The sequence below is a fragment of the Peromyscus californicus genome, unplaced genomic scaffold (genome assembly GCF_007827085.1).
Source record: "Peromyscus californicus insignis strain IS unplaced genomic scaffold, ASM782708v3 Scaffold_9__1_contigs__length_137607984, whole genome shotgun sequence".
In the NCBI taxonomy this organism is placed as follows: Eukaryota; Metazoa; Chordata; class Mammalia; order Rodentia; family Cricetidae; genus Peromyscus; species Peromyscus californicus.
The window spans coordinates 66,599,456-66,620,985 of NW_026294617.1; the positions used below are offsets into that span (position 1 = coordinate 66,599,456).

Genomic DNA, 21,530 nt, shown 5'->3' on the forward strand with positions numbered 1-21,530 from the left:
CCCAATCTTCAGACTCCATCACAGATGAGGTGAGCCAGCCACAATGAAGACAGATCACTGCACACTGCGCGCGCATGTGCGCGCACGCACACACACACACACACACACACACACACACACACACGCGCGCGCGCGCGCACACACACACACACGAGGGGCCGTTAACAGAGGTACTGAGACAAATACTGAGAAACAGAGTCAAAGACAGACATCCACACAAAGGCAGAGGAGCAAGAAACAAGGGAAGGCCCTTTAGACAAAGATGTCTGTAGAGTCATAAAGGGGCCAAGGTGGAAGGGAAGACAGTGGACAGCTACAGGCCGAGAGAGCTCGAGAGCAGACAGGCCTAGGGCCTGCAGAGGTCGGCTCAGCCTTTTCTTCAGAAGGAGTTACCTGGTAAGTACCCGCTGTCTGAACAACCTTTTCTCTCCGACCTCCACTGGGGTTTCTAGACACTCAGCGTGGATTTTCCCGCAGGGCAGCAGTGAACAGGGTGGTAGAGGTAGAGGAGAGATTCACACTGGAGAGGTAAGGGGAGCAGAGGGGTCCCAGTAGAATTTGGAAGACTGCAGAGCTCCGTGCTCCCTGCTAGCCTAAAGAGTGTGGGAGCTGAGAACCCCGATCCCTGCCGCCATCCTTCTGTTTCATTCCCAGATCGCCTTCCTTCCAAGTCACCTGTCACCCCTTAGCGCCACTTTGAGCCACAAAGCTTTTCTAACCTCACACTCAAAATGGTTCCTTCCTTTATTCTCCCACAGCGTTGTCTGGGCTTCTGGGTAGAGCACACACCACAACCTGCCTTGGATTAAAAATTGCTCATGTGTGTTTTGTCTCCCCGCTCTCCTGGGAGCCTCTGAGAACAGAGGTTTTGATTTACCATTTCTGTTCATTCAGTCCCAGCAACGCTCCATGATAATAAATACCTCCAATTATAAAATGCTGATTGCATGCCACTCTGATGTCTTACGGACATTGTTCCCAGCATTATAACCCGCTACACAGTGGTAGTTATTACCTGCATTTTAAAGAAAGGGGAATTATGGTCTGGCAGAAACGAGATAAAAGCAGGCTTCTCGGCTCCATGGTCACCACTCTTGGTATTCTGTCACGTTCTAGGAATATCCAATCTTGTAAATGAACTGGATTCATGCCTCAGCCCGAGAAAGAGCTACTGGTAGCCTGAAGTTTCTGACCTCTCCTTTACAGCTTTGACTTCCATGTCCACGCTGTTTACCTCTTGGATGGACAGCGGTGCTCAGGTCTGGAGTTTGGCCCCACAGCCTGTATGTAGTACTTGCCTTGCATGCTGCTATCAGCGCAGGAGAGGCTTGATGTAAATGCATGGAGGGGGACAGTGAGTGGTACGCAAGGCCAGAGAGAATATCTCTGTCAAGCCCAGGGAGTGTCAGTGACAAACAAAATGCCAGTCTTTAAGCCACCAATGGTTGCCAGCGCGCGCATATGTGTGTGTATGTGTGTGTATGTGTGTGTGTGTGTGTGTGTGTGTGTGTGTGTGTGTGTGTGTAAATAGGTCCTGCATATGAAAGACTTGATGCTATACTCAGACACACAGGTAATGTTTTACCAGGCTTGAGGACACCAAAGCTCACAGACACTGGGGTAGTTACTGCTCATAATAAGAAACCACGGCTCAGAGACACCGAGGAGCTCCCCTCAGCCACATAAAATTAAGGCTGGGACACAGAAAGCCCAGGAAGAAACCAAGTTCTCCCCGGGATGCTATCTCGGTAGCCTGGCTGCTGTCTTCTCCTGGGACCCCCTGAGTCAGACACTGATCCCCAGGCCTCTACACTCCCTCCGGATGTTATCTCTGCATCCCCTCATCTACTACGTTCTCGCCCATTCCTCATGACCCAGGCCTGTCCTTCAGACCCTTTCTCCAGCCAGGGCCAGGCCAGGCTTTGTTCATGAACAAATTTCCAATCTCCTTTTTCTGCTGAGCCTAGCAAGGACAGAGAGGTCAAATCTTTTTTTGTTGTTGCTTTTTTTTTTCCTGGCACTGGGCATTGAACCCAAGTACTCATGCATGCTACGCAAAGCTCTACCACCAAACTACACCCCTAGGCCTCAAACCCTATTTTTGATGGAGAATTAGGAATTGGCCCCTAAATCTACGATATGATGGGCATGTTTATAACTTCTCACAGCCATAAACTTCATATGGTCACACATGGGCAGAAACAAGCAAGCACATGTGTTCCCTTTCCTGCCCACGTGAACACCCCTTCTGTGTCCTTGTGTGTGAGTACACATCTGTCTGTGCCCGTGGGCACCAGTCTGTTCCCTGTTCTGGAGCACGTACCCTGGTGGTCATGTTCCCAGAGCCTAGCCTGACAGGACCAACCAGAACCAGAGAGAGTCGGGCCCAGCATGAGGAAGTCAGGGAGCTAAGCAGCAGGAGAGAGGGATGGTGGGGGCTGAGCCCCGTCTCCCCGGATTTATCAAAGAGCAGTAATGAACCCCCTGGGCTGAAGCAGTCCCTGAGCTCACCACTCCAGACCATGCTGCTGCTCAAAGTACAGCCTTTGATTCACACTGACAGCTTTCAGATGGAACTAAATCTCTCCACTCTACTATCCCTCCCTCCCCTGTCTTCCCTCCCCTCACCCTGACAGGGCTTCCTTCCCCACCCCAGCCGTTCACTCACAACCATCACAGAACCTTTCACAGTGGATTCTCTGAGAAAAGAGGATTTCAAGTCTTTGGGATGGGCCAGCAGAGAAGGAAGGCGAAAAGAAAGAAAGATTTGTACTTCTGATGGAGGAGGAGGAAGGTCATAGGCAAGGCTAAGGCTGGTCAAAGTGAGGACAGATAATGGGAAAGAGCAGAAGGCCGGGTCAGACACCCCGAGGCAGCCCCTCAGACTGGAAGCTCCAGGAAAGACGCTCTCTGTCAGCTCGGCTGAGCGGGCAGGAAGCATCTAGGCCTGCTGTCTCTGCTCTATGCTGAGCCCTGCCTGGAGTCCTAAAACGTTCAGATGGATGTGAGTGCCCTGTAGCGTCATGGCCTCCTCCTCCTCTGACAGATGAAGGCTTCACTTTGTGAGATGGAAAACTTACAGACTCGCTTGGAGGAATGGTCTAATCAGGTGCTATGGGTAGACAGTGAAGAGCACAAACAGACCACAGTCCCAGACTCCTGTCCCAATACTCAGAATTATTGCTGCATCTACCATCCTGCCACAGAGTCCCCCAGCGTCCCCTCCCTCTTTGAGTGGAAAAACTCAGGTGGTAGGGGCCTCAAATGTCCTCTCCACTACCTTCCTCCTTCTAGGCCCTTCTCCCCCACACAACCCCAATGTCCATTTCCAAAGCTGGGGATAGAGAGAACAGCCAAAGGGCACTTTTTCCAGGCACCAGATGGGATTTTGTAAATGGCCACAGCCTGGCCTGTTTCCACGCACTGGAGCAGACTACACAGGCCGTCTGGTATTTGCTGTGACAGGAAAGGAGGTTTATGGGTCTGGACAAGTGGATCAGCCTCCCAAAGAGACAGGAAGAGAGCCGTGAAATACAAGGGGAAGGATGGGGGTGCGGGACAGACTTCACACAGCTCTACCAGGGAGAGGTAGAAAAATCCATGGACTAGAAGTCAAAGAGGTGTGGGTGGACCTGACCTCGGCTTTGCCACCGCTCTGGGTAACTCTGGGGAAGACACCCCACGCCTCTGGGCAGTGGCTTCTTTAGGTGTAATAGGAAGGGGCGGAGTAATGTGGCCACAGGAGCCCCCTGACGCAGGCCTCGGAGTCCGTTACCCCTGCCTCTTACTTGTCTACACTTGGGCCAAGCCTTGAGGACATCCACCCAGTCACCTTCAGACTAAAGGGAGCCTGTGCGCCTGGGCCTATCCTCATGTTTCCTGCACGGTAGGGTGTGTGGGGACAGCTGTGGGTGTGTGCAACAGGACAGTGAGTGGCCGACAGGACCCAAATGTGGTACCCAGCCTAGGAGGCAGAGGCCACTCTTCGTTTTCCTCTGGAAGGAAGTCCCATTTGAGTTCTTACGTTCCCTCCCACAGGCTCACAGTCGAGCAACAGAGGAGAGAGAAAAGACAAGCCTGGACTCTGAGGTCGCGCCGGCTAGTCTGGGCCAACTCACAGGGACACTGCTCTTCAAATGAAAAGGGCTAGCAGGTGTGGCTAGAAGCAGTGCCGCCTGTCCCATTGTGGCCTCTAGCCCCGAGGTACCTGGGCCAGACCTGATCTGACAGCTCTATGCAAATACGGCTTGGCAGGGGGCCCTGACAATGTTTTATAGAACGTTGTCGTCGTCCGAATGGTCTGGAGAGCCAGGTGGGGTTGGCTGCAGCAGGTACGCCAGGCAGAAGCAGAAAGGGGACGGCAGGGCTCAGTGTCTGGTTCTGCAAAAAATACAAACCCCAAATTTCCATTTGGCTCCAGTGGGCAAGGGAAGTGGGGAGGGAGAAGAGGCGGGCGGCAAGCAGGAAGCCAGCTCAGATGGGTGAGGGGTAAAGAAGGAAGTGGGGAGGGAGAAGAGGGGGGACAAGAACAGAGATAGAGAAAGCAAGAGACAGAGAAGGTGGGTAGGGAAGGTGGGACAGGAGACTTCTGCTCTCCACTCCATCTGGGCCAGGAAGGCAGGAGAAGCTGGGATGAACTAGAAACGATTCAAACTAAGGCTGTCGATTCGTTGGTAGAGCGCTCCAATGGAATCCCTGAAAGGCCAGGGCGCCATCCCCAGCGCCACAGAAAATCTGGCATGGTGGTACATGTCTATACTCTTAGAATTTGGAAGACAGAGGAAAGGCAAGCAGGATCTTAAGGCCAGCATCAGCTACATGACAAGTTTGAGGCCAGCCTGGACTGTATGAGACTATCTCAGAAAAAAAAAATTAGCATCAGGGAAGGAAGGAAGAAGGAAAGATGGGGTGAAGTGATACTATGTTACAAAAGAGAAAAACAACAACAACAACATACGGACACAAAGGGCAAGAGAGAAAAATAAATCAGAACTAGAACCCTGAACATGCAAAGGCCCTGAGGTGGGGCCAAAAATAAAAAGCCTAGGTCCCCGAGGCCATCTGCTAGAAAAAAAGAAAAAAAAAAAAAAAAAAAAGAGGAGCAGTGGCCTGGAGGGTAGGACTGGAAAGGGCACTGGTAAAATCTAACCCGAATTCCTTTCTTTTGAAGAAATAAACAGAGAGTGGGGGTGGGAATCACTGGAAAGAACTCCAAATCCCCGGTGGTTTCAGAGCTAGCCTCCCAGTTACAGAGTCCCCTTTACAGGGCTGGGTACTCCACAGTGTGCCTGTGCTAACAGAGCTGGATGGAAGCGCTCAGGCCCTAAAGGAAGAACGGACAGACTGAACAAAGCACCGAAGACTGGCGGGGAGGAGAACGTCCAATGAAGACAGAGGCGGAGAAGCCGCAGGCCGGAACTGGAGAAGTCCAGAGATGGGAGCCAAACTGAAGACAGGCCTGAGGGCAGATCACCGCCCCTGTCCTCCGATGAAGGTTTTGATGTTTGAGGTCAAAGAAAAGGAAGGACATCTCTGAGAACTGGAGCGACCCTTGAGAGGATTGTACAAGGAGAGGTAAAGAGGAAGAGATTGGCCATATCTGAGGCAGTTCAGAAGGACTCTATCAAGGTCCAAACCTGGTACCCTCCTACAAGGTACTTGGGAGGTCTAAGCTTCGCTCTCATGTCATTTATACCTCATTTCCTACCTGCCTGCCCCTGCCTCTGCACACACATACTTTCCTGGTTCTAATCCTATGGTCCCTCTTCCATGGAAGCTATTTTCTCAGGTACATGGGTCCCCAAAGTGATAGTTCTGCCCCGAAAACCATCCTCTGCCTGTTTGAATATTCTTAGTTATTGCTGTAATGAACTTTTAGCAGAGTCAGAATGATACCTGAGTTCCCCCCCACACACACACAGGCTTAAAGCCTAGGAAGAAATGTAGGCTAGGTCCCTCCACAAAGGTTTTCTGGAACATTCTCCAGAATAAAAGTCTCAATTCAGAGACAAAGAAAGGTCTAGACAATAGTAAGAAGTTTTTCTTCACTTAGGCACTGAAAAAGCCAGAAGGAAATCTAGGTCTTGGGACCCTGGGCTAGCATTCCTGAGGGTACATCTCTGCTTTTGAGTTTATGAGGTTTATTACATTCCCATTCCCAGCAGATCCAGGGTAAATACTAATCTCATAGAATCTTCAACCCATCATTACGGATGCCCTTTGCAGGTGCCTCTAGCCCTTTTAGAGAGATCACCTGAGTCTATGAGCAGGATCAACCTATCTAGGAAGGCATGAGTCTTAACTCCATGAGCATTCAGCTCTTCACCGCAATGGCTAAAAAAGGTGGAGGAGAGAGATACTGTGCATACACAACCTGGGTGCACCCCGAGATACCAGGACTGTACTTCTCCATAAGATACAGGAACACATTAATGACTGTGGGTCCTGGGGAACAGAGTGTTCTAGTTACATAAGAACTTACTGAATTCCTTTTTCTTTCTTTGGAGACAAGGTCTCACTGAGCTTCCTGGGCAAGCTTTGAACTTTCAACCCTCCTGCCTCCGTACTCAAGAAGCTGGGGTTACAGACCTGTGCTACCACTATTACCCAAGCAAACTTTCTAGAAGTACAAAGCCATGTGCTCCTATAACTAGAAGCATCACTATGAAGCAGGATGGCATCTCTCAGTATTATTCTAGAGAACTCTGGGTATAGGTATACTTATGTATGGAGATATTTTATTTGTACTGAAATGTGATTTTATTTGTACGTTAATAAATAAAGTTGCCTGGGGGTCAGAGCTAATAGCAAGCCATAGCAGAAGCTGGGTGGTGGTGGTGCACACCTTTAATCCCAGCTCTTGGGAGGCAGAGCTAGGCAGATCTCTGTGTGTTCAAGGATACAGCCAGCATGGAGACACACACCTTTAATCTCAATACCAACCATAGAAGACCTGGAGGTCTGTACAGATAGGCAGTGATGAGGAGGTCATGTGGTTGGGTTTATGACCAATGAGAAGGCAGAATAGAAAGTCAATAAAAAGGACAAACAAAGAGGAAGGAGGTCTCTTGGCTGAAGAGGACAGCAGCAGCAGTGAAGGGTAAGGTTTTTAGCTCTTACCTCTGATCTCTTGGGCTTTCATCTCTGCATTGGCTCTGTGTTTCTTATTTAATAAGATTGTTCATCTACACTTATGATTTCTGTTTTCTTTTTTCTTTAGATAAACACCTATCAAATAATCAATTCATGATCGTTCAATCAAGGTAGATTTGAAAAGTTAAAGAAAGAAACACTGAATCAGGACAGTTAAAGGGGAAAGAATAGGTCAACAACTATAGGTCAACAACGATCTAAGAGAGAAGTTGAGAGAAAGTGTAGGGTAGACTTTTAGTCCACAGCAATTAACCTAACTAGGAGAATTCAACATAATAGTGGTGGGCTTTGGACATGATCAAGCCTCACCTTGACTTAGATCTATGCTCATTCTATATTTTATTCTGGGTCTATGTTCAGATGATGAGATAGAAAACCCCTTGGAATAACAGATATACTCTCATTCATCTTCTGAAATGACTAGCCTTGCATATCAAGGGTTCTCAATAAATACTTATTCAGTTATCTTCATTAATGATTATATCAATTAAATATACTTTATGTAACAAATATTTATTGAGTGCCTACTACCTACTAGGCACTGTTCTGGACTCAGGATGCAAAGACAGACTTGGTAGACCTGCCCTTACCCACTAAAATTCCACTAGACACACACACACACACACAGACACAGACACACACAGACACACACAGACACACACACACACAGACACACACACACACACACACACACACAAAACGCTGTGTCTTCACCAAAAGGGAAAACTTGGAACCTTCTGCCTACAGACACTATAGGGTAAAGCAGAATGGAGGAAAGTATCAGAGGTTGTAGGAAGAATCCTCAAAGAACTGTTGGGTATCTATGCTGGACTTTGAGGAATGTACAGGAGTTATATTGGACAGCAGGGAGGGAAGGGAGAATAAAATGTTCTCAGAAGACAGAAGGCCTGGGTAGCAGGGCAGTCGGAAAAACACATCCATTCAGGATCCTAGACGTATCTTAGCCTGACCACTGTGTCCTGGAAGCCAAGCATCGGAATGGACATGCTGTAGAAATGGGAAGAAGCTGTTCTTGCTATCACATTCTATCAGGGGAGCTGGAGGAGGTGATAACCAGTTAACGGCTGAAGAGTTCCATCAGTGTCATGCTAGACAATACCAGCTAACCAATGGTGAAGAGATAAGACCATGGGAGTGGGTTTAGTAGAGCTGTGGTATGGTTGCCCCTCAACTCTAAGCATGGGGGTGTGGATCTTAGAACGTTAGCAGGCGCTTCCTGCATGAATATCGTTAATGGGTATTTACTGAATGGATAAATAAACCTGATTTTGTTACATGTTTGACCGGTTCCTCCTTTGGAACTACTACTAGCTACTAGCTATAGCCACAGACCCTTTCCGTAGGTAACACACACACACACACACACACACACACACACACACACACACGCGCGCGCGCGCGCGCGCTGATAAGTCTTCATCGAAAGGGAAACCATGGAACCTTCTGCCTAAAACCAAGGCACAGACAGTAGACTTTTCCAACTAAGCTCCGTTAAAAAGATTTCCCCGCAAGACACCTCCAGAAGCCCCAAGCTGAGGTTATCTGGATGAATCTTGTGTAGAGTAAAAGCAGTGCCAACTGGCTGTGGAACTGAGCCATCTAACTATTCACTCCTCACGTCTAGGAGGCATGGGATGTTAATTTGCTGCAGGGAGCTGGGGGAGCCTGGGGTGGGGGTTCTAAAACCCACCTTTGTAGAGCAGGGCCCCGGCAGCCTGCACAGAGGGGAGAAGGCTCAGAGATAGGCTGCTGACTCCAAGGCAGGGAGCCAGGTGGGGAGGAACTTTTGGTATTTGTTCCCGATCTTTCTTCCTTCGCTTGCTTCAGTTTGCTTGTTAAATGGGACACGCATGTCCCGAGGGCTAAGGTGAAAGAAGAAGGCTAAAGTAATTTATCTCCCCACACGATGGGGACAGGCGACAACCAATTGTGAGTACATGGCAAGGGTTCATGGAGGCGCCAATCCGAGACTGCGTGGATTCTAAACCTGGAGTTCCAAAGAGCTTCTGCTTCATAAAAGGTTTCAGATAGGAGCCTGATGGAGCCCATGGCAGAGAAGATGTAGACACAGTATAGGAACAGCCTCCAGGGTGCAGCCTGCTTGCTTTACAGCTCTTCTCTGCATCTCTGATACATACACACACACACACACACACACACACACACACACACACACACACACACACACATATATATATATATATAATTTTTTTTGATCACCCTCTGTTGTCCCAAGAAGGGGAGGTCTCTTTTTCCTCCATTTCCACAGTCTCTGATCCCTGAAATAACTTAGTGATTTTTGATTTAGCTGCCCAATCCTCCACATTGAGAGGCTTCTTTCATTGCTCATGACAGCAATCTCACGACAAATTTAGCACCACGTTTCCTGGATAAGCCAATATTCCCCTTGAATTATCTCTCTTGGGGGGAGGGGGGTGCAGTGCATTCCAACAAACAGCCTGTGTTTTCCTTGACACCAGAGTCCATCAAGCTCTCAGTCCTCAGGTGGGTGGGTAGATGGATTAATACATGGGAGGTGACATTCTCCCAGGATCACAGGATGGTTCTGAGAGCACAGGAAGAAGGGTTAAGGAGGGGCTGGGTGGAGAGAAACCTCTAACCCGGGCTCTCAGTGAGTGGGTGAACTGCAGAGTTTTGTAAAATGGAAGGTAGAAGCAGTTGGACCTTTGCTCCGAGAGTTCTGGAACCAAACTTCCTCCCTCCTGAAGTATTAGTATTTCATCTACCCAATCTCCACACTGAACTCCTGTTACTTCACTGGGAATGAAAGAAGAACGATTTCTCTGCTTTGAGCCCTCATTCCGGCATCCCTCCTCACCTGTATCCCTTGGAAGTGATGGCTCTGTGCAGAACTACCTGCTCCTGGTTGGATGCACATGATTCCTCAAGGGGTCTGCCTTAAATGGGATTTCCACAGATACAGAGGCAGTGAGAATGGATGAGGTGGGGTGTACTCTGAGGAAACGGACTGAGGAGGATAGGCGGAGTGAAACGGCAGGGCAGAGGCAGGGGACGTCTTCCAAGACGTCAGCCATGGAAGAAGGGGTAAGTCAAGTCGGAGGCTGGAGAGACCAGATTCCCTGAGGATGGTAAAAACACACATAAAGACGGAAGGATCCCATGGCTGTGTAAAGACGTAGAATCGTGAGAGTCTGGGACTACAAGGGGCAGCGGTGGGGGAAGGAGGCAGGGAGTGGGGGGCAAATAGGTCATCCTAGAGACTCTAAGCAGATTAAAAATAAGAGGTAAGAGTCAGAGAGACTCAGCCACAACCCCAGGAATGCAGACACCCTGCTGGGGAAGCAGAGGAGGAGAGGGGAAGGGAAAGGGCTGGTAGCTAGGAGGGGTAACAGATGGTCACAGTCATTAAAAGGATTTCAGTAAGTCCTGCAAGCCTTAGGCAGCAAAGACAAGCTTGAGTAAGCACCAGGAGAAAAGAATTAAGCAGAGCTTTGGAAGAAGGAACTTACACAGAAACCTCTTCAATGCCACCACAATGGCTCCACATTCCTGCTTCAGTCTTTACCCCTAACCCAACCTCAACCCCAACACCAATCACCAATGCATCTTAAACCGATCGTCACACCAAACCTTAAGTAGAATATGTTTGTCTTGAAGGCAACACATCTCAGGCGACCTTACTGCCAAGAACAGCTTGAGTGATCAAAAGACATTTATCAAATCACTAGGATCCTAGACCACACCTTCATCTTACAAGTAACCTCAATATGGAGTCTGACCCCAGATTCCAGCTCTTTCTTTCTTTCTTTTTTTTTTTTTTTTGGTTTTTCGAGACAGGGTTTCTCTGTGTAGCTTTGCGCCTTTCCTGGGACTCACTTGGTAGCCCAGGCTGGCCTCGAACTCACAGAGATCCGCCTGGCTCTGCCTCCCAAGTGCTGGGATTAAAGGCGTGCGCCACCACTGCCCGGCCTCCAGCTCTTTCTTATTCATCTCTACCCTAAGCCCAAAGGCCACCGTACCTATCTCTAATTTTACTTCAACTACTTCCACCCCATATTTTTCTGCCCCCACATACCTGGATGGAGACTCTAAATCACAGAGGCCATTAAAGGCAGAGGTAAACAGAAGGTGTCAACTTCACCCCGAGACCACATCACACTAGAAATGCAGACCTCTAGACTCTCAGGCTAACATGGTCATTACTGTTCCAGTGGTTTGTCCTAAAAGCTGGGAGTAAAGAGGGGTCTGGGGGCGTCTGTTACAAGGATGTGAGGCTCAGGACAAAGGAATCTGATGTGGAACAGAGAGCAGTGAGAATCACGGAGACAACCAGAGGCATGTCTGAACAGACAGAGGCTGTCAGCTCCAGTCGACTTGGCAGACCCTGACATCTTCTGCCTCTAACTCCTTCTTTCCAGCATGGTGCTGTGCAGGCTGCCAGCAGGAGGGCTGTGGTGGGGAGGGTGCTGTGCAGGAGGGCTGTGGTGGGGAGGGTGCTGTGCAGGGGGTTTGTGGTAGGGAGGGTGCTGTGCAGGAGGGCTGTGGTGGGGAGGGTGTATACAGGGTACTGAGCTGCTCTGGAGCCTGTTCCTACCTGATCCTGCCTGACTCGGGAGCAGACTTCTCCCTCTGAGCCCTGCTCCTCCCTGTGATATCTCCGATGAGCAAAGCTCTCCACATCTCTCAGGAGCTGTTACTGTGGCGCCTGGAAATGACTGTTCTTGTCACAGCCAAATCAGATGACCGAGATGTGGGATAGATGTGCTAGGCTTGGGCCCTCAGCTCATGGAGTAGGATGATGGAGTTAGTTGTAGTTCTTTCTCCAGGGGGTGAGACACCACTTCCCAGATGTCTTCTGAAACACACATTTCTAAGAGATGTCACCCTAACCAAGATCTCAGGGAGACTGAAAAGTCACTCCGGCTTCCAACTGTTTCTTTTTCTTTTCTTTCTATTTTACATGTATGGGTGTTCTGCTTGCATGCACGTCTGTGAATCATGTGCATACAATGCCCACGGAGGCCAGAAGAAGATGTCAGGTTCCCTGAGACTGGCGTTAAGGACAGTTTGGATAGTTAGGGTTGACAGAAATTCCAGCCACACCCCCATGATCGGCATGCCCCAGCGGGACACTTAGTCATTTCGCCTAGTCATTTCCGGGTCATATGTCCTACGTAACCCATGCGCTGCGAGGTCACGTAAATCACGTGCTGCATGAGCACGTGAACGATGAACATTCGTGGACTAGCCACATGGGCCTGTGTGGGCACATGCTCGGGGTGGCCCTTAAAAGGCAGGCCCCATATCCCCCCACCTCCTCCCTGACCCCCACCCCCTTCCCTCACATGTCCTTTCAGCCTGGACACATCTATCCCTTTTCCCTTTCTCAATGAAACTCTTTCTAGTGGGTTCTGTCATGTTTTGTGACTTTTCCTTGTAGGGTAAGAGGGCCGCTAAAAAAACCATCAAAGGTGCCTTGTGGGTGCTGGGAATCAAGCCCTGGTCCTCTGGAAGAGCAGTCAGTAGTCTTAACCAGTGAGCCGTCTCTCTTGCCCCCAACTGTTCCTTGATCTAAACTACTTTGAGCCCAGAACATCTGCACTCAGATCTGAGTCTGGAAGCAAGCAGGATCAAAAACCAAGTCAGAATCTCTAGTCCTTGGGTGGGACCTATAGTCTCCAGGCAGCTATCAACGCCTGTGACAAGTCCTTGGGAGGAGGGGAGTGGACCAAGTGCCCTTGACTAGTGGCCTCTAGGCATTTCCCAATGACAAAAGTGGGCTCTGGAATCCTAGGGCAGGACAGGAAGGGAGGAGGGGGAGAATGTTCAGAATAATAATGGACTTTTGATAATTCGTCAGGTAAGTCATCCACCGAAAAGCAGCGGAACAAAAGCTGGGGAACCTGGGTAAGGAATTGTCTTCCTGGGAGGTAAAGGAGTCAACAGGGTTGGGGGCAGGGAAGACTTATCCATCCCTCAGGCACTACAGAGCCTGAAATCAGCCAGTGACACCAAGTGCCAACACGCACAGAGCCTTAGGTCTGACCCTCTGTTACAGGGCTCCACTCTGGCCAGACACAGATACCACAACCGTAGCTAAAGACACACAGCACTCCATGAAGAAGGTTCAGAGAACAACCAAAACAACCCTCCCGAAAAACACCTCCCCGGCCTGCCCCAGCGTCAATCAGCTGCACAGCAACCACACACTTGCCAAAGACTTCTCTATCTGGTAGTTCATTGAGGAACTGTCAAGTAGCACAGTCACCACAAAAGGTTAAAGTAAGCTCTGGGTGACCAGCCGCTCGAGGGCACTGAGGTCCTGAGACGCTGGACTGTTATTGCCAAAGGCGGGACCCCCAGAAACTAAAACCCAGACTGTCCGCAAATGAATATGATTTTACTTACAAACACAGAATTACCATGGGCCTTTCAGCGGGACAACTGTTTCAAAGAAGGCAGTATGTCGCCCCTGGAGCAGCTATCTTTTGGGGAGGAATAAGGGGGTAACCGCAGGGGCCATCATCACTTCTCCATGTCTTCGTCATTCCTTGGCTCACCCTGGGATTTCTCTGGTCTTTGGATGGCCAATGGGAAAGGATTCGGTGGTTTCTAAGTAGGGAAGAATTCTGGGTCTGGCAAACGGCCAGGAGAGTTCTAAAGAGATAAGAGTTCTGATTCCACACCCATGTGAAAGGCACAGGAAGGGTGGTGGCTGAGAAAGGCTCACCATGAACAAGGTGAGAATCCTTTCTGTGTCTATAGATATTAGCTGGTTCCTCAACCCACAGGGAGGGTCTCCTGACCCTAAACAAAGGGGATTGGGAGTGGCATCCTCTGCGGCCTTCACTTAGGCCACAGGGCTGGAGGCAGGAGCCTCACGCTCCTAGTCCATCAACCTCCAAGAGATGGCACAGGCAGGCGGCTCTGCTGAATCCCAGACTCTGGCCACCAACAGGCACACACTGTGGTTTTGATTAGTAAATGAGGAACGCTAGGCACTTTCCAGTTAAGGAGAACACAGGTTTGGAAGAAGAGGATAGGGCGGGGAAAGAGAAGCCATATTTCACAGTCTAGCAGAAGGAAGAGACTTAATGACGCCTTCGCTGTTTCAAAAGGGGAAACTAAGGCACTGAAGCTCGGCATGTGTTTGAGATGAAGTCAGTCCCTGAGCCCCCAGCCCAGATGGGCAGCACCACTGCTCAGCCAGCTGCTCTGGAAGATGTAAAGTGCTGTCTAAACATGGTGCATTATAAACACTTTAGAAATCGTATTTCACAGCTGCCTGCCTGGGAGCTGGAAGATGAATTCCTCCTCCCGCTCTCTGGCAGGAGAATTATCCTTGGAGCTAAACATGGCAGCAATGATATGTGAGTGGGGCCAGGACGGAGGAGGCCAGGGTGGAGGAAGCGTCATCGGAGGTAGGTCCTGGGTGCCTGAGCAAGACAACCAATGTGATCTATCTTGCTCTGCCATCTGGCGTGGTGATCAACTCTCCGAATGCAGAAAGGGCCTGAAATCCAGGCCACCCCCCACTCTATTCCCTGAATGCAGAGCCTGTGCCCTGGAAGTAAAAGTTAGAGAAGGGGCAGGTCTGTACAGCCTGGCGGGAGAAGCAAGTACTTGGCATCCTAAGGGCCCAAGATCTGCCATGACCACTGCAATGGCTTGTTAGAGAAAGATGTACAGGAGAAAGGTTGAGTCAGGTGGGGAAGGAGTACCCTGGAAGGGCAGGGGTGGCCTCCAGACAAGCCCAGAAGTGTGCAGGGGAAGGTGAGGACAGACAGAGAGTGGCTGGGCCCATCTGGCTGGAAAGAAAGAAGTGGAAAGGATAGGGGGGAGGAATGTATCCCTGGAGAGTGGGAGGGAGGAAGCAGGCCAGAGCTACATCCTGTCCTCATGGGAGAAGCCACAGCCATGGGCAGCAGAATAGATGACGAGGAACCCCGGCAAGCCAAAGCCAGTACTTGCTCATGCCTAGGCAACCAGAAGGCTTCAGCAGTGGATACAGAACTCACTGCCACCGCATTTAAGACCCCAAGCTCAGGTCTTCTCTGAGAATGCTGAGCTCCTCTTTCTGAGCTCCACCGGCATGGCAGGCAGCTTGGAATTAGGCACAGGGAACAGATGAACCAATTTTCAATTAAAACCTTATCTACAGGGTGCACGGATAATAAAGGTGGGTATGTTTGATTCTTTTCTCAGCCAGCCTTCAATATTTGCAGTGCCTGGAAGGAGATGCGGGGAGGGTGCCTACACAGCCCTGGTAACATATAAATTCTGCTCATAATTACATGACTTTCAATACCACAAGAGGCCAATAAAGTGGTTTTGAGACACACAAATTACTGGCATGCTGGCCTTCCCCAGATGGCGCCTAGACGGTGGTCTAGGGAGGGTATGCTGCCCAAACCTCTGAGGTGAGGAACAGCTGTAACAAACGCAGAGCTCTCTGTTGCTCTGTTAGACAAGCCCACGTCTCTGACAGAGCTGCAAAAGCAATTCAAGGTAGGTTTCTTCTATAACGAAGTAGAAGGAACCTCAGGGGACCAGGAAGCTTCAAACAGCCATGGGTAATGACAGCTTAATAAACGTCAGATTCTAGGGCCTTTCCGGGCTAGGCAACCAAGGTGGGTTTGTGTTGTTGTTTTGTTTTTCTTTCCTGCTTTTTGAGGGTGGTAGAGCTGTAAATCCTTGGGCCTAGGTTCAGCCAAGTGAAGGCTCAGACTCTCAGAGTTTCAGCTCCATCAGCGATGCAACAGGGGTGACAGATAAACCCAGAAATGGGTGGCAGAAAAGCCCACACAAAGGATGCTGAAGAAGCGGGTGAAATGGTCCATGAAAGGAAGGTTCCTGTGTGCACACCTGTAACTCCTCACGTCCAGAAAAGGGGTAACCTTGCGAAGAGGAGCAACTCTGTTGAGCTCACTGCTCTATTTTAAGGACCCCCCTCCCCCAGCACAGCCTCTCTGCAGGAGTAGATGTTTGATAAAATAACCATTTCCCGAATAAACAGAATTGATGGAGACAGAGGAATTCTAAGAGCAAGTCAGCGGGGTGGATTTTAGTAAATAGTGTGGGGAGAAAATGTCTGCTGGGGAATAAGGGACCATCCCATTGGTGGAGTGTTGCCTAGCATGCTCATAACCCTGGATTCCATCCCCAGCGCATGCCTCAAAAACAACAAGGAAAATTTCACTGGAATTAGAAGACCGGGATTGAACAACCGCTCTGCCAGGAAGTAGGCACGTGGGCCAGCAACACTCCCCAGCTCTTATTCTCTCACCTGTAAAGTGTGTGGGCTGGACAGATCTTGAAAATGATGGTCAACGCTCAGACATCAGAGTGAAGCCAGAGAGAGGCACTGAAAATCACTATTCATATGACCGGTCCTCTAGCACAGTAGTGACATGGGAAGGGATCCTACCCTGACCTCGGAGGTGGAGAACAGCTGTAACTAATACAGATTTAGCATGTTTCCCCACAGCTTGACATGCGTCTAAGACAATCAAAACTTGAGTAATAATGTAATAATAATAATGATGATGCTTGCATAAATATCCACAGGAGACTCAGTGGTGAGAAATCTTGTTTACGACTTCTGTGAGTTGTCAAATTTAACCAATTTCCAGTTGATCCTACCCTCAAATTCAATTCAACCCAGATGACCACTCTCTCCATCCGTTCTGGCCCATGATTCCAGAAAATAAAAAAAAAAAAAGGAAACTCAGAAACTGAAATAGGTGATCTAATGTACTCTGCTCCTCCACTAGGGGGCACTTCGTCCAGAGTTTATGGCCAACACTGTGGCGATGAGGGGGGAGGGGGGATGGAGAAAGCATAGCCTCCAGGTATTAAGAACAACGAAGCTCTAATCAAACACTAGCTCTGGTATGTAGGAGAGAAACTAATGGTTTTGTTTTGGTTGCTGTTGTTTCTGAGACAGCGCTTCACTGTGTAGCCCAGTCTGGCCGTAAACTCACAGTGATCCTCTTGTCTCAGCCTTCTGAGGGCTGGGATAACAGACATGGACCCACACCTGGGAAGAAATTAGAAATTTCAATGGTGATAAAAAAAAAAAAAGGAAAGAATAAAGAGTTGGGCAGAATGGCACACACCTGTAATCCCATCACTCAGAAAGCAGAGGCGGGAGGTTAAGGCCAGCCTTAGCTACATAGAGTAGGAGGCCAGGGCTAGACAGACAGCTCAGAGGTTAAGAGCACTTACTGCTCTTTGTAGAGGATCCTGGCTCCCAGCACCCACATGGTGGCTCACAACTGTCAGTAACTCCAGCTTCAGAGGATCCAGTACCCTCCTCTGACATCGATGGGCTCGTGTATACATACAGTATACAGACTTAAACTCAGGCACACAGATATACACATAAAATAAAATACATTTTAAAGTAAAAAAGTTTGAGGCCACTTGGGACTGCATAAGATCCAGTCTTGATGGTGATGATGATGATGATGATGATGATGATGCAAAAAGGGGGAAAGAATGAAGATGAGAAGTTTGCAAAGGACAGAATGAAATCCTGAGCTAGCGGATGTAACACAGTATGTACCTTTTGACAGAGGCAGGAGGGGCAGCAGTGTATTGGTGTCTGGAGAACAGTGAGGCATGGCTGGGACACACAAAATTACAAATAAAATAAATCTATTTAAAAAGTAAAAATGTACCAGGCAGTGGTGGCAATTGTCTTTAATCCTTGGGAGGCAGCCTAGTCTACAGAGCGAGTTCTAGGACAGCCATGCTACACAGAGAAAAACATAACAAAACAAAAAAGTAAAACTGTATCATTATTGTGAGACAGTGTGTGTGGATGTACATGGTGTGTGTGTGTGTGTGTGTGTGTGTGTGTGTGTATGTGTGTACATGATGGGAAGCCATGCATCCCATGGCATGCATGTAGATGTCTGTAGTGGCATTTGCTCCGCCCATGACCTTGGGCTATACAGCCCAAAGGAGGCAGTACTTCTTCCCATTGTATGTGACTTCTTAAAAGGAAAAGGAGAGGAGTCAAGAGGCCCCTTCTTTCTGCTTCCTGCTTCCTGGTGTGATCGAACTGCCAGGTGGATTCGCTTCTAGACAGATCATAGGACGACTTCAGCTGTCTACTCAGTTCTGTATTTGTGAGTGTATTTCCTAAATTTACATCCTACTAAATTCCCTAATACTCCTTAAGCACACTCCCATGGATTTCTCACTTTATCTGGCGCCCAATATGGGGCATGAACCCACACCCCTTAGACCTAGCAGTTCGATCACACCAGGAAGCAGGAGGCAGGGAGAAGGGGCCTCATGACTCCTCTCCCTTTCATTTTAAGAAGTCACATACAATGGCAAGAAGCACCACCTCCTCTGAGCCGTATGGCCCAAGGTCATGGGCAGAGCAAATACCACTACAGATGTCAGAGGCCAACTTTGTGGAGTTGGTTCTCTCCATCTGCCTGTGTACAGGTTCTAGGAATCAACTCCAGGCTTGGCATCAAGTGTCTTTACTCATTCATCCCAATAGCCCCATAAGCATTTACTGTACTGTGGTGTGTGTGTGTGTGTGTGTGTGTGTGTGTGTGTGTGTGTGTATGTGTGTGCGCGCTACTGTTATGGGATAGAGACAAGAAGTGGAGTGCCACATCTCCTGCTCTCAGATTTACAGGTAAATACTGACAGTCACATATAAATATAGTATGGGGTTCTAGATGAAAGGACAAAGTATGAAAGGTTGGCAGAGAAGGGACACCAGCCAGTCAAAGATCTGAAATGTGGGAGGTGCTCACAAAAGCACACAAATGATTTCCAGGGAAGGTGTCCTCCAAGCAAAACTCCAGGTAAGCAAATGGAAGGATGTATGGCATACTGCAGCACCTGCAAGTGGTTCTGATGCACTTAAGAGACAGGGCAAAGGATGGGGCAGAGGAGATAGCATTGATCGGATCACATGGACTCTCACATGCATGAGTTTGGACTTTTCATCATGGGGGGCAGTAGAGATCATCTGATATAGGTTGGGGAAAGGGTAGGAACAGCACAGAGTAGCTGTACCTCCTTCTGGGGGGAAACTATAAGAGTTTAAAATTAAGACAGTGGATACAAAGAAATGGGAGGAACATGAAATATGCCAATCAGCAGGGTTTATGGGTCGGAGGAATGTGGAAGCTGAGAGGAGAGGGTCGGTCCTTTACAGTGTGTCTGACCAGACAGCAGATGAAGACATTTACAAGAATCCTGGTGTGGTGGAGGGCAGGCAGAGGTCAATGATGTGTGAGTGGCCTAGTGGCCACCCGAGGACTTCATCCTGCAGATGACGGGGAAGGGAAGAGGCTTTACTAAGTTGTTCTTATTCCTTTCCCAGGAAAAGAGTAAGCAAGAAGGGAGGATGAATGAAGAAGAGAGAGAGAATGGAGGAAGAAAGGGACACGTCTCCTCACCGCATTCTTCCCCAGGTCGGAGATAAGCAGACGTCAGAGTGGGCACAGCACTCTAGGGCTGGTATTGCCACGGCTGTGTATCGGTTATTGGCAGTGCTGAGTTATGAGGATTTAAAGGGATTTTATGCATAGTAATGAAACAGCCACTGTTGCTATTTCACTAATGTTCACTTCATAATCTATAGATATTGGCTATGTGACCTTGAACCATTCAAAACAACAGCTTACTGGCTACTTTTACAGGGGGTGCAATCTGCAAGTGGGAGCAAGCAATCGGGATTGTCACGTGCCCCTTGCTTCAGCTCAGACAACATGAAGGAGGGTAAGCTCTTCCAGAGGATACCATAAGCCATGGGTGCAGAGGCAGTACTGGAGACCCAAGAACAGCCTCCTATGAGAGCCTGCCTGTGCCATCTTTGGGATCTTTAGTCAGTGGTCCAAATCGTTGATTTGGTTTAGACAAAACTAAGGCATGAGGAGCGAGCCTTCATTTGGAGCTATAGGGAACAACAGATGTCTCTTCTCCCCAGACAGGTCTGTGTTGGAGCCATGTAGGGCGTTACAGACCTGTGGAAAGGTGTTTGGAGAGTGGAAGCAAGAGGATCGTGACTTCAAAGTCACCTTCTGCTGCTACTCGCTGAGTTCAAGGCCAGCCTGGGCTTCATGAGACTTAATATCTGACTATACTCTCCAGAATTGCGAGATTTCACGTTTGATGAAACCTACTGATCTAATCTGACCCTTTACTGTACAAAAAAATAAAATCAAATCAGGGGTCAAAAGAGGAGACATGAATCTCCTGAAGTCTCAGGTCATAGAACCATTTAAGAGCGAAACCAGAAACGAAGTGTGAGTAGGTTCCCATAGAATCCTGCTCATGTCATCTCCATGCCAACCATACCCCGCAGTCCTGTCCCTGTGAAAGACCTGCATGAAGCAAATGATGCAGATGCCCGCCCTATGCCACAGGCACATCCCTCTCACCTTCCACTCTCTCTCCTGAGGCTGACTTTGGCTTTAAACCTAAGAAGTGCCAAAGACTTGATCCTCAGCCAGAGACTCCCAGGAAGTGCTTACATCACCTAGACTCAGCCAATAAGGGTTGTGGTGTTGTCTTTGATGATCCTCCCTCATTTACCAAGGACCATGATTTCTGTGATGTGGGAAGTTTCTCAGGTTCATTTCCTTAGTCCTTCTGTCTAGAGACCCTGTTACTTCTTCACCCTCATTTAAACCTGAGACTCATCCAAGACTCCCTCATGACACATATCATGGATATCCCTCCTAAGTCGGTCCGCATTTTAACCCTTCATCTCCACCCTCACCGAAGTGGTTAAAATCTTTTCCACTACTCGCCAGGACTGTTCCAATACCTTCCTGATGGTTCCCTACCTCCAGCTTGCTCCTCTTAAATCCATTCTCCACACAGCTGCCCAAATGATCTTTCTAAAGCATATGCCAAGTGGTACCACTGCCCAGTTTAAAACCCTTCAGTGGTTCTCCACTGACTTCAGATGAAATACAAATTAGGGTAGGTCTTACCCAAAGCTATTGCTATTTACCTCTTCAGCATCCTCTTCTACACTTTCCAGCATCCACTTATTCACCTTTGAGGAATCTCAACTTGCCAGGGTCTTGCCCATGCCAGCAGCATCCTACTCCAGCACCCACCCTTAGGAAGTTCCCTGCCCTACCTCTTGTTCATTTCTATTTATCTTTCAAGACACAGCTCTGGCTTGGTGCCTGGGAGCCTTTCGAACACGCAGCCTGGGCCAAGGCCACCACAGAGTTCCTAGGGATCGTGTGTACCTCATTACTCTGCAAAACCTTGGTGTGCTCTTAGAGGACAGGTAGAGTTAATTCACCTTTGTACATAGTCATGATATCCAGGTCTTGGTAGACACTCTCAAGCAACGTTTGTAGAATCGAGCTGAACCTCAA

General features: G+C 48.9%; 1 protein-coding gene and 1 long non-coding RNA gene across 6 annotated transcripts in view; one reads left to right on the forward strand and one right to left on the reverse strand.

The window, feature by feature from the left end:
* Kirrel1 (kirre like nephrin family adhesion molecule 1) overlaps nucleotides 1-21,530 on the reverse strand; it is a 97,508-nt gene that overhangs the window by 23,540 nt on the left and 52,438 nt on the right. The window lies entirely within an intron of this gene.
* On the forward strand, nucleotides 16-8,449 carry LOC128105625 (uncharacterized). 2 transcript variants are annotated; one of them, XR_008216425.1, is made up of 2 exons: nucleotides 16-396; nucleotides 4,039-8,449. It is a non-coding gene; the product is annotated as an uncharacterized LOC128105625 (long non-coding RNA). The 2 variants fall into 2 exon arrangements; XR_008216426.1 differs by having other exon boundaries at nucleotides 5,267-8,449.